The sequence below is a fragment of the Peromyscus maniculatus genome, chromosome 1, assembly GCF_049852395.1.
Source record: "Peromyscus maniculatus bairdii isolate BWxNUB_F1_BW_parent chromosome 1, HU_Pman_BW_mat_3.1, whole genome shotgun sequence".
Taxonomy (NCBI): domain Eukaryota; kingdom Metazoa; phylum Chordata; class Mammalia; order Rodentia; family Cricetidae; genus Peromyscus; species Peromyscus maniculatus.
Window position 1 is genome coordinate 39748560 of NC_134852.1, and position 13204 is coordinate 39761763.

A 13204-nucleotide genomic window follows, 5' to 3' on the forward strand; every position below is an offset into this window, starting at 1 on the left:
TTGTCCCAGAGGCTAAAGTGTGACCAACTCTGTCACTATTAGAGCACAGAGTGGCACAAAGAGTTCAAGGTTCAGGAGATGCCAGTTTTCCTCTCACCCTTCTTCCACAGTGAGTGACAGACCTTCACAGACTCCAGCATGTGCTCGCTGAGGTGGTTTTGAGGCTTGTCAAAGCCATCGGGGTTGAGCTCAGGTGAACTGATCTTCTTGATGTTGAGGACAGTGGGCTTGTCTTCTGTCTTGACTCTGTGACTTCATAGCATCAGCTCCCTCAGCTTTCTTGGAGTTGATTTCTCTAGTACTCTTGGTGTTGTCTTCTTTGATTCCTAGGTCTGCTTGGCCTGCAGAGTGTGGCCTTCTGAGCTTTGCCCTCTATATACTGGGTGATGTTGTCAATATTACCTTCTCTAGCCCCAGCACTGTTCCCAGTCTCTGTCCCTCCACCAGGTCCTCATAGTAGATTCTGGCCTGAGAATCTCCATCAATCAGATGAAGGCTTTTCTCTTCCTTGCTCCTCACCTGGTTTAAGCATGTGCTGATGACACCTTATCTCTACTGGGCTTGATCTCTCCTGATGACTATGGAGTCTTTGCATTGGATGGCTGTGAGAAACTGGAATTGGTTTAGTTTAGACAGTGGGTTGAACATTTGGGGAGGTGAACTTCTGCCACCAGTGTAGTCATGTCTGCAAAGTCCATGCTGGAGGCCAACACACTATGCATGCCCCTGGCTCATCCTGACCAAGATTGGTGCTTCCAAATGTGGCATTGTCAGAAGCAAGCTTCTGCCCTAGGCTCCGAGCATCAATGAAGTACAAGGGATGCTCCATGTCAGGGTGTGCTAAAGGGAGGCGATATGGGTCTTGGTGTTCTTTCGTGCACTCAAACGCAGCCAGAGGCACTGACAGATTTGCTGCCATCTCACGCAGGTTGTCTTTCTCTGTTTTTCCAGGCATGGAGCTTGTGACAATTGCAGGAATTCTGAAGGTTGTGATTGAGGGTAGTTCATGACTTGTGCCCATTAACAGGTGGTTTCCTCATCTGGTAATCCAGGGTGTAGGAGTAGCACAGTTCCATTCTGCAGCTGATGGAGTCTGTGGCTTGAGGTGTGATTCCCAGGATAGTCTCCATTTGCACCACTGAAAAGGAGTCAAGGAAGTAGTCAGTACCTGGTAAGTGGGATGTGCACCTTTCAGTGCACCTCTGCACTTAGGCCCCTACAACAGCTGGATGACATTCTTTGGATCTCTGCCATGGCTACAGATATTCAGATATTCAGATTTTTAGTAGATAAGAAAAATGCACCTTGGCTTCCCCATGGACTCTTCATCAAGTCATGCTGGGAAACCTGGATATGCACATAGATAGAAAGAAACTTGTTTCTATTTGTTTGTGGGATTGTTCATTTAGTCTCAACACTCTTGAGTTAGGGCCAGGGCCAGGGTCAGGGCCAGGGCAATTGCAGAGGCAGATTCATAGGCATAGGCAGATATAGTGTTAGAGGTAGAGGCAGGCTGATGTTTGTGAATTCAAGGCTAGCCTGATCAACATAGTTAGATCCTGAACATGCAGGGTTATGGAGAGAGAATCTGTCTCAAGAAACTAAAGGCAAAGTAACAAATCAATTGGTTATATTTCCTATGTGTCACCCTCTCAAAGAAGTGCCAAATGCCTCTGAGGCAATAGTGTGAGTATCCCTGATCATATTAGAGCACAGAGTGTGCCAAAGAATTGAATGTTCACAGACAGGCCAGAATAGAGCAACATCACAGGCCACTCAAGAAATCCTGGCTGTAGTTGACAGATGGTCTCTCAGGGAAGTAAAGCATTTGTTCCCAGAAAAAAAGAAACAGTTATTTGAGAGATGGTCATAGAGAAAAGGAGGACATCTATGCTATTGCTACCCCAATAAGAAGATTAATATTAGATTACTTACAAATAGATAAAATACATAAATCATAAGAAAGAAGGCAACCAGGTAGCACAGTGCAAAGAGAAAGACAGTCCAGTCCTCCCTGATTTCTTCAAAGAGAGTGAGGACATACAATGGTTCAGATTGAGGAAGAATCAGGAAAAGGCATAGTGAACCTCCTAGATGCCATCCAAGGCCAACTAGAAAAGAAATGACAGCCCCCCCTGAGAGAGTTCGCAAAAAGGAATGCTATGAAATGCTGGAGAGGATGGAAAGAGTTCCAGCCTGGTTGCATGTCAGAGTGGAGGATCTTCCAAAAGCCAAAACCTGGCCCACCACATGGTTCATATATGCCTTTCCAAAGAAAGAACTCAATATATTAGAGAGGTACTTGCCCATCAGTGTTGACTGTAGCACCGTTTCAAGAATATTAGGGAACCAAGCATGGTGTCTAACAGCATGGCCATGGGTGAAGAAAGAGGGATGCTCGTTGAACGTGAAGTCTTTTCAGCCATAGAGAAAATGAGGTTGTCTTGTTTGCAGTATGTGGATTCAACTCAGGCTCATGAGATCACTCAGTAGATAAGAACGGTGGCTTTTCTTACAGTATTCTCTGGCTTACATCAGAACACCTCCTGGATGCTTTGAATCACTCTTAATTCCAGACCACAGAGGTCTGATGGCCTCTTCTGGCCTCTGTGGGCACTCCACCCATGTGTTCCACAGGAATTCAGGTGGACGACAAACAAACACAAAATAAAGCATTAATGGGTGATTTCAAAGGTGGATACAACTTGAGAAAAAGAGTAATCAAATGATGCCCAAGTCAGGAAATTGATCAACCTTGTCAATTTTCTCTTTATGGAGGGTGCTTGATAGTGTGCTCATGGAATCCTCTATTTCATTTCATGAAATTTCAGAAGGAGCTCTGGCACAGACTAGTAATAATTAAAGGGCTGGGGTGAGTGTTTCGAAATGGGAAGAAGTGTGGTAAGAACAGAAGTGTGTTTCCTATCACAGAATACATTATAGGAAACACACCAAGCTCAAAGATTTTTATTTTACCTAAAAATTAAATTCAAGGAGTATAATTGTATTACCACTACAGGTTTTGGCTAATTACTTTTACCTTAAATAACACTGCCAGGGATTTTTAGCATATGATATATTTATGTAACATATATTAATACTTCAACAACATAAATGAATATCAGCAATGGTATGAAGAAACCATCAAAGCCCTCTATATGTACTTACTCATGGATAAAACATAACCGACTTTAGTTTATTCAGTCACTTTTAGTGTCTTCAGATATTTACAAGTAATGAAACTATGTCTGACCAATTATGTGTAAATCCCGGGATGTACAAATTATTCACCTTAACTAAATACGTACCTACATATCTACACTTAAGTCCAAGTCTTTATATCCAATGTATGCATGCATATATGTCTCCATATATCACCTTCTCTCTCTTGAGGAGTACGGTGTTCCAACAGCTAGGCCAGCCCTTACATGACATATACAAAATATCTAGAAATGTCCATATCCTTCTGCCTCTCTAGGAAGAGCTGCAGTTTTCCCAGAGACGTGTACTTGGCAGAATTCTCTCTCTCCTGTTGAGCCCGCCTCTTCATGGCCTCCCTCTCTGGCCTCTGCTCTTCTGTGATGGGCTGTGAGATGACTGGCCCTGGAATGTCAACTTTCCTCCATGGAATTGGTTGGTGGCTGAAGTCTTGCAGTAGATGTTGGATTTGAGGTTTGGGAGGTGATGGGGCCTTGTTCTTGTCTGCAGAGGCAAGCTCCCTCTGTAGTGAAGGGTGAGAGGATGCCCTGTAGGATACTGGCCTACAGACAGCTGGCTGAGGCCCAGTGCAAGACTGGATGGGGTTGGTTATGTTATCTCGTGTGGCACTGGTAGCAATAGGCAGAACTGGCTTGTCAGAGGCCATCAAAGAAGTGCTGGCAGGAGCTGGTTTAGATGGCTTGGGTGTGGTAGACTGAGCTGAGTCAGAATGAGGTCTCACAGGGTACATTGCAGGGGCCCTGCATGAAGCCAGGGAGAGAGGCTTTGTAGAACTAGGTCTTGCTTGTGGCATGTCCAGGGCTGGACAAGCTAGAGGTACAAACTTGACCTTGCCAGGTGGGGGCAGCTCATACTGGGATGGAGGTGGACGACACTCCCTGTAAGCATTTCTCTCTGTTCTCTGAGCATTTCTCAGGGTTTTACCAGGGCCTGGGCCGTCACATGGCCCATCCAGAATTGATGTGGTGGCTGGGCCTGCCCTGGGATCTTTGTTGTTGCTGAAGTTTAGCCGAGCCCAGGAGGAAGAGATGCCAGTTTTCTTCTCATTCTTCTTCCCCAGTGGGTGAAAGACTTGTACGGATTCTAGCATGTGCATGCCGAGATGAGTTCGAGGATTTTTAAAGCTGTTGTGGCTGAGCTCAGGTGGATTCCTCTTCCTCTTGTTCTTTGGCGTATCATATTCTTCAGCCTTGACTCTGTTCCTTGACTGCTTAAGCTCCTCTGTTTTCTTTGGATCTCTTGGTCTTGTCTTGCTCATGAACCCTAGCTCTGCTGGGCGTGCTGGGTGTGGCTTTCTGGGCTCTGCCCTCCAAGTGCTTCGGCATGTTGTCAATAGCCCCTTCACTGGACCCAGCACTGCCCACAGCCTCTTCTCCCTTCACCCGGTCCTGGAGCTGGATTCTGGCCTGAGAAGACCCATATAGCATCTCAGAGGCTTTCTGGCCATTCTTTCTCACTTGGTCCATGGGTACACTGATGTTGCTGGAGCTTTCCTGGACCTGATCCCTGCTGATGTCTTTGGATTGGGTTGCTGTGGGATCTTGGAATGGGTTCATATCAGTGATTGAGTTGAAGAGTCTGGGAAGGTGAATATCTGCCACCAGTGTAGTCATGTCTGCAAAGTCCATGCTGGAGCCCATCACACTCTGCAGCACCCCAGGCTCATCCTGACCAAGGCTGCTGCTTCCCAAGGTGGCATTGTCAGGAGAAAGCTTCTGTTTTACGCTCCCTAAATCAGTGTAGTTCAGGGCCTGCTGCATGTTGGCATGTGCTAAAGGGAGAAGTGATGGGTCTTGGTTTTCTTTTATGCCCTGGTAGGCATTCAGAGGAGTTGATAGATCATCTGTCATCAAATCCAAGTCGTTATTGTCTGTTTGTTCCAAGATTGGAGCAGGAGGCAAGGGCAGGAATTCTGAAGGACTGTCGATGGGGGCAGTTAATGACCAGTGCCCATGGACAGGTGGTGACTCCTGAACATCCTGCATGCAGGCATTGCAGAGGTCTGGACTCTGCAGCAGACAGAGTGTCTGGCCTGCAGCTGTCAATTCCAGGGCTGTCTCCATTTTCACCACTGAAAAAGAGTTAAGGAAGAAGTCAATGCCTGGTAAGTGAGGTGCTCCCCACTTTTCAATGCTCCTCAGTACTCAGACCCCTACAGCAGTGTGGAAGTCATTCCTGTGAGCTCTGCTTGAGTAGCACAGGCGGCACCTCTGTTGGGAGACTTGTGACCACTCTCTTATTTCTAGTAACTATGTGATATCATCATTTCTCAGATGTTTGTGTTTTCCTTGGTGTTTGTGTGTCATGTGTATGCATAGTGATTATGGGGAGGTGACAGAATTGCGTGGGGGTGTGGTCCTTCCTTTCCTTTCGCATGTCTTTGATAGAATAACCCTCATTTCTGTGGAAGTTTGCTCTCATGAAGGTTGTCTGGTCAATAATTTTCAAGAATTTGCTCATTTCTTCCAACTGTTGGCATTACTCAAATTCCCCCTCTTGCCTGAGTTTTTAAATGGGTCAGGAATCCAAACCCAGTTCCTCACTCCTGCAAGGCAATCATTTCAGCAACCCTGGATTTCCTCCAGCTCCACATTTCACAGGCTTATTATTAATGATTTGAAAATTGGTTTAAGAAGGTGAAATCTTTCGCTTGGGTTATCTTTGTAGTTTAGAACATATCCTAGTGATCATGAATTTCCTTGGCACACCTCTAAATAACAATAGCAAAAGAAAAAGGGAGAGAGAGGGGAAATGAGAAAGGAAGAGAGAGAGAGAGAGAGAGAGAGAGAGAGAGAGAGAATGAGAGAGAAGCTTTGCCCAATTTAGCAGTTGTACTCTGGTACACCAGGTATACTGGACTATCAATGCACTTTTGCTTGTAAGAGAACAGCAGTTCCAGCACTTAGAATCTGCAATACTTCTTCTAGGACAGATTTGGAGTTGCACTGCTCTAGAGTCAGAATTCAAGCAAGAGAATATAAAGTGTTACCAAACAGAAAGGCCTTGGTGTTCTCTACAGCCCCGAGGAATAGATTAGGAAGGAGGCAATTGCTGTGTAATGGTGCATGGGACTGATTAGCTAGGTCAGTGACATGTGGGTCTGTTCTGGTGTCCTTGGACATGTCTTAATGGAGGATGAATGCCACTCATTTCCATGCATTGTCAGTTATTATAGAAACTGAAGATTGGGATGGTGAGCCAGACCCAGGCTGAACTCTCAGGACTCCCATTTTTCCTCCCTGAGGACATCCACTCCTGAAAGTTTGAGCTGTGTCTGCTTTGAGTGCTGATCTCAGTCCTCCCTCCTGGCTCTACTCACCTTGAAGACTGGTGTCTAGCATGTCTTGAGCATCTGTGGGATAGTAGATGGCAGAGATGGAGAAGGGTGTTTGGATATTTGTTGACTGAAATTCCTTTGGCATCTTCACCATCTCTGGTTGCAGGGCAGAGGCCTGAACCTCAGAGTAGGACACAGAGCCACAGGCCTGCAGGCATTGCCTGAGTTCTCCAGGCATCAGAGGGCCCAGGCTGTTGAAGTCATTGTAATAGACCTGGCTGCCCTGCAGGTAGGAAGGTGCTAGCCTGTATCCTTGATTTGGTACCTGTGGTGGTGTGGCCTGAACAAGGCTGGAAAGGACTAAGGCATTGGGATCTAAAATATTATCACCCTAGGCTGTCCTAGAGATGGAGGAGAATGTGGTATTCTGGTCAATGACAGTTACAGTGAAGTCCTGGAGTGCAGCTGCCCTTTTTTCAGTGTTTCCTGTGGGATCCCACTGGAGAACACCTGGATAGGAGAGTGCTGAGGCAGAGCGCTGGCCCTGGTCAGTCAGCACAGTCACCATGGTTGTGCCAGCTGATAGGTAAGGGTAGGCACTGTCCATGAGCTGCTGGAAACAAGTGCTGGAGTCTAATGGCAGGAGCCATGCTGCACTCACAGCTGGGGTGGAGACCCTGGACAAGTTGCACACACTTCCTGCTAATAGCATGGCATTCCTTAGCTCAGGTACAGAGGGCTGCAGAGCACATTCTTTTCCAAAGAAAGTTGCAGTTTGGAAATTTTCTGTAGGAAACAAGAGGAAAATGGGAAGAGGGTGAGATGGAATCTGTGTGTCTTCCCTTGTAGATCTTTGTTATCTCCACTTTGTACAGTCTGGGAGAGTCTGAGACCCATTTTCTCTCATATATCCCAAACAAATGGTTCTTTCTAAAGGATAGGATGGCATTCATTTAGTTAGCTGCCTGTTCTTCTTGTGCTGGCATGGATTTCCTAGTTGATCCACGTTGACTCTTGCTCTGACCTAGACAACACCCTTCTTTGCCCTGCTTTGTCTTGTTCTGATTCCTGCTGTGGCACTGCCTCACACCTGTGTCCAGAACAGAAGAGTTTAAAGTAGGAGAACCTTAGACAGCTTCTCATGCCTCTACCATTGTTCTGTTCTGTGCAGATCTTCCTCAATGTTGACCCAGAGAGAGAGTGTCTACCTAGATCAGTCTGGCCTTGAAATCACACAGACTGGCCTGTCTCTGCATCAGATTGCTGGCATTGAAGGTTCTTTCCATTTGCCCAGGCTTGGCTCTACTCTGAACTTTCTTAATGAAATGACGTATCAGGACTTTCATAGAGAAGAACAGTATTTAGCTAAGAATCCCTTTTTCATCTAGCTCCTTCTCTTTCCCACTACTTATTATGTAGGTCACTACTTGTTATTTTCTAATATAAATTCAGCACACATCCAATATGACTACATGAATACAACCTGCTGATAACGTTTCATATTGATTGCCTATGTTTCAAGTGACAGTTTGGGATTTCTTATGTAGCATGGGTTCATCTCTGAATAAGATTGTTTCTTAATTAAAAGTTGGTTACGAGACAGGCCACACTGCAGAGACAGGTGGACGCAGGTGGGTCCGCGGCGGCGACCCACAGAGGTGGACGGGCCCGGTGGCAGTGGCTGACGGGGACATGCAAGCCTGGTGGCGCCCCACAGAGGTGGATGGGCCCGGCAGCGGTGACAAGCAGAGGTAGGTAGGCCTGCGGCAGCAGCCAGCGGAGACATAGGGGCCCGTTGGCGGCCGCTGAGGCAGACAGACCCAGCGGCAGCTGACAGGGACATACAGGCCCGGCGGAGGGGACAAGCGGACACAGGTGTGCCTGTGGGGGCGGGCCACTGGGGTGGACAGGCCCCGGGACAGAGACAGGCATATGCAGCTTGGAGCGGGGACGCCCCTAGCCCCAACGCCTGGGGAGGAGGCTATCCCCGTGGGTTGGAACCAAGGTAAGTCTGGGCACTCCGTCTGGGGACAACCCAGGGCCCAACTGCTGATCCTGTGAAACCCAACAACTTGGAGGTGTTGGTGAGACTACCCTGCTCTGCTAAAAACCCATCTGGGAGAGGATTCAGATGCCTACAGTTTGAAGTCTGAAGAAACAAGATCAGCTGAGGAGTTGACAAATGAACAAAATGTGACCTGGGAACACAGAAGAAGGCACTACCCAGCCACTAAACCAGATCACCAGAATCATAAGTATATAATTCACCGACTGAAATCAGCTGTCCCTGAAGAAACATCCCAATATCACCAATTTAACCAAGAACCCCTACTAAACCAAGACTAAAAATTAGAACAAGAGAGGCACTCTCAGACACAGACACCACCTGCAACGCACAGAGGAAAAGATGAGTAGACGCCAGTGCAAAAATACAGGCAACAACATAAAGACCTATATGGCAACATCAGAACCTAGTGATTCTACACCTGCAAGACCTAATCATACCATGACAGAAGAAACAGAAGAAATCAACCCTAAAAATGACTTTAAGAAGATGATAGAGGCCCTTAAAGAAGAAATAAAACATTCCCTCAAAGAGGAAATAAAAACTTTCCTTAAAGAAGAAATGAAAAACTACCTTAAAGAGGAAATAAAAACTTTCCTTAAAGAGGAAATGAAAAACTCTCTTAATGAGGAAATAAAAAACTCCCTTAAAGAAATGGAAGAAAAAATGAACAAAAAATGGGAAGAAATCAAATCAAGCCAAGAAAAAGCAATTAAACAGATGAAAGAAACATTCCAAGATCTGAAAAATGAATTTGAGACAATAAAGAAAACACATGCTGAGGGAATGCTGGAAATAGAAATCCTGACTAAACGAACAGGAACTACAGAAACAAGCATAACCAACCGATTGCAAGAGATGGAACAGAGAATCTCTGACACTGAAGACACGATAGAGAAAATAGATTCGTCAGTCAAAGAAAACACTAAAGACAAAAAAGTTGTAACACAAAACGTCCAGGAAATTTGGGACACCATGAAAAGACCAAACCTAAGAATAATAGGGATAGAAGAAGGAGAAGAATACCAACTCAAAGGCACAGAAAATATATTCAACAAAATCATAGAAGAAAACTTTCCTAACCTAAAGAAAGAAATATCTATGAAGATACAAGAAGCTTACAGAACACCAAATAGGCTGGATCCAAAAAAAAAGTCCCCTTGCCACATAATAATCAAAGCACTAAACACACAGAACAAAGAAAAAATATTAAGAGCCTCAAAGGAAAAAGACCAAGTAACATATAAAGGCAAACCCATCAGAATAACACCAGACTACTCAATAGAGACTATGAAAGCTAGAAGATCATGGACAAATCTCATGCAGACACTAAGAGACCACAGATGCCAACCCAGACTATTATACCCAGCAAAACTCTCAATCACCATAGGTGGAGTAAACAAAATATTCCAGGATAAAACCAGATTTAATCAATACCTGTCCACAAACCCAGCCCTACAGAAAGCACTAGAAGGGAACCCAAAGAAGCTAAACACATCCATGAAAAATCAAGCAATAGATAATCCCACACCAACATACACCACAGAAGGACAACACAACACAACCACAAAAAATAACAGGAATTAACAATCAATGGTCATTAATATCCATCAATATCATTAGTTTCAACTCACCTATAAAAAGACATAGGCTAACAAAATGGATAAAAAAACAGAACCCATCCATCTGCTGCATACAAGAAACATACTTTAACTTCAAAGATAGACACTACCTCCAAGTAAAGGGCTGGGAAAAGGCTTTTCAAGCAAATGGACCTAAGAAACAAGCTGGTGTAGCTATCCTAATATCTAGAGAAAAAAGGATGTTTCAAAAGAGAAGAAGTCTTGTGGCAATGCCTCAGTGGTCCAGGTAACTACCAGAACTCAGAAATCCGCGACGGAGACTTAGGCAGCAGAGACGAAACACATAGATGTACATACAGGAAATAATAAAGAAAAAGTCAGTAAAGCCAAGAAGAACAAAAGAAAGGTGGATGCTGAAGCCCATCCGTCAGATGAGCCTGTGAACAAGGAACCAGTGACAAAAAAGAAAAAAAAAGATGGAAAGCAAATCCAAAAATAGTACCGAGGTGCCAAAGGATGACAGAAAGACAGAGGAGACTAAGGGGGACAATAAAAAGCAAAATGCTTCCATTAAAAAAGGGGCAAAGAAGAAACCTCAAAAAGGTAAGTCAAGTGAGAAGGGCAGCAGACCTGCTCAGGAGACGCAGAAGGAGAGCCTCCTTCCATGGAGCTGGCTCAGGAGGAGGTCTCTTCCGGTCCTGCGATCACTCAGGTGGTGGTCACCCCTATAGGCTCTACTCAGCCCAGGCTTCCTTCTCCCATGGATATTGCTTAGACTGGGCCTGCTCAGATGGAGCTGCCTTCTCCCCTGGAGCTTCCTCAGAGGGAGCCGCCTCCTCCCACGGAGCCTCCAGGGATGGAGCAGCCTCTTCTCATGGAGCTTACTCAGACGGAACAGCCTCCTCCCATGGATCCTGATCAGATGGAGCCTCCTATCCCATGGAGCCTGCTCAGAGGGAGCTGCCTCCTCCCATGGAGCCTGATCAGATGGAGCCACCTCCTCCCATGGAGCCTGATCAGATGGAGCCGCCTCCTCCCATGGAGTCTCAGCGGGGACATTGTCAGAGGAGGCTGCTTTGTCCTTTGGACCATGCTCAGGTGGAGGTTTCTCAGACAGGGCCTCCTCACATGGGATCTGTTCAGGGAGAGCCTCCTGCTGTCATGGAGCCACCTCTTCAAGTGAAACCAGTCACCAAATGGTCTTCTCCCCAAAAAGAGAATACCAAGGAGAAGTCAGGCATGCGGAGTGAGGTGGTGCGGCAGGAGCAAGTCCTTATTGAATTTGGCTTAGTGCCTGTTAGAGATAACCAGCTTCTGAAGGGAAGCAGGCACACACAGGATCTTCCAAGGGGAGGCTCAGGAGGAGACGAGACACCTAAGGACCAAGAAATTGGCTCTGATGGGGAAGGAAATAAAATGGCCCCTCTCAAGAAAGTGGCAACAGAGGAAGCTGGCAAGAGTCTAGCTGCTCTTGCTGCTCCCAGGGAATCTACCAGTGTCTTATCCTCGGAACAAAACTCAGGTGGGTCAGGTGGTGAAACGTTGCATGCTGAGTGTCAGACTGGTTCAGCTGGGATTTGTGAAATGGAAGTGGACACTGAGAAGAACCCAGACAGTGTCCCTGTGAAAGCCTCAGCACCCAAACAGGCATCGCCATTGCCTCCTGTCCCATCGCCAACCGTGGCGGCCTCACCTCTTATCACTTTGGCTGAGGATGAGTCACCGGACATTGATGAGGACGGGGGCATCCACAGCCATGATGGAAGTGACTTGAGTGATGGTATGTCCGAGGGAAGTGATGATTCTGGGCTGCGTGGGGCTCGGCCAGTGCCACAGGAAGCAGCTTCGGAAGGTGGGAAGGAGGGGTTGGCAGTTGGAATGACCGAGGGAGAGTTTGTTTGTGTTTTCTGTGATCAGTCTTTCAGAAGAGAAGAGGATTGCAGCAGGTGCCTCAATCGCCATCTGGTTAATGTATACTTCCTTGGAAAAGCAGCCGAGGGGCAGGAGTGGTGAGCCAGCCAGTGGAGTGTGGATCGTCAGTTTGTAAGCAATGCCTCACTTTAGTTTAAGGCAGTGGACACACACAAGCTTGCTTTAATTAGTGTCCAGTGCTGATTTTTAATTGACATTATTTCCTTAGGACTGTATGTGTTACCTAGTGACTTGCAAAAACTTTAGCAAATCCTAGGGAGTTAATGTAAGAAAACAGATACTTAATCTGTTAGCTTGTGCAGTGCAGTGAAGAAAGGCAGGATGGATGTTGAGAAAGATGCATCACAAGCACAGGCTGGAGGCTGGGGCTAGACGGTTTTGAGGAAGAGGTCTTGGTGGACTCTTTCATAGAGCAAAGGGAAGCAATGCCTTCTGGGAAATGAGCTAAGTTTTAATGTAGTCTTTTAAGATTAGAAGTCAAAAACAAAAATATTAAGGAAAGGAAAACCTAATTGATCTTTGAAGTATTGTTATGTGGAATTGAGTGGGACTTTTGAGGCCTTTCTTCCAGAAAACAAGGACTTGGTTGTCAGGCCTATATTAGGCCTAAACCTTGGTGCCATGTAGTTGTACTTAAATCATTTCAATGGAAAGTGTCTTAGTGATTGGAACTTCTAGTGCAGTTTGGAGTTCTTCCATTTGAAAAATGTGATATTTGCATGGGATTGTTTGAATCTTGTTTTCTAGTCCCTCCCCATCACCACCCTCATAGTCTGAAGGTAGATTTTTCTCTTGATAAAGGAACAAAAAAAGTGAACATCTTGTTTGTAATAGGTATCTAGTAACTAGTGGTAAACTTGAAATGGTAGAATTATTTAAAGCCTAATTCTAGGTAGCCTTAGGAAAATGTATCTTAATTATTTTTGAACCTGTATTCACCTTGTTTTTTTCAAATATCATAAGTTATATTTTCTTTTTCAGAGCTGCTTCTTATTTGGGGCTACTTTTTTTTTAATTGAGGCGTAATTCATAAAAGGGTATATTGTTTTGATGAGACTTTTTACAATTGTGGCTGGATGTCTTTCTTTAGTCTTCCAAGAAGGGCCATTTTACTTTTTTAGAGTTACT

At 45.5% G+C, this 13204-nt stretch overlaps 2 pseudogenes across 1 annotated transcript; both read right to left on the reverse strand.

The window, feature by feature from the left end:
- Window positions 1-3296: 3296 nt before the first annotated feature.
- Window positions 3297-6547, reverse strand: LOC143274336 (uncharacterized protein C2orf78 homolog pseudogene; annotated as a pseudogene). The gene has a single exon (XR_013052939.1). The product of XR_013052939.1 is annotated as an uncharacterized protein C2orf78 homolog pseudogene (transcript).
- LOC143269527 (uncharacterized protein C2orf78 homolog) lies at window positions 6531-12106 on the reverse strand (annotated as a pseudogene).
- Between the last annotated feature and the right edge of the window lie 1098 nt (window positions 12107-13204).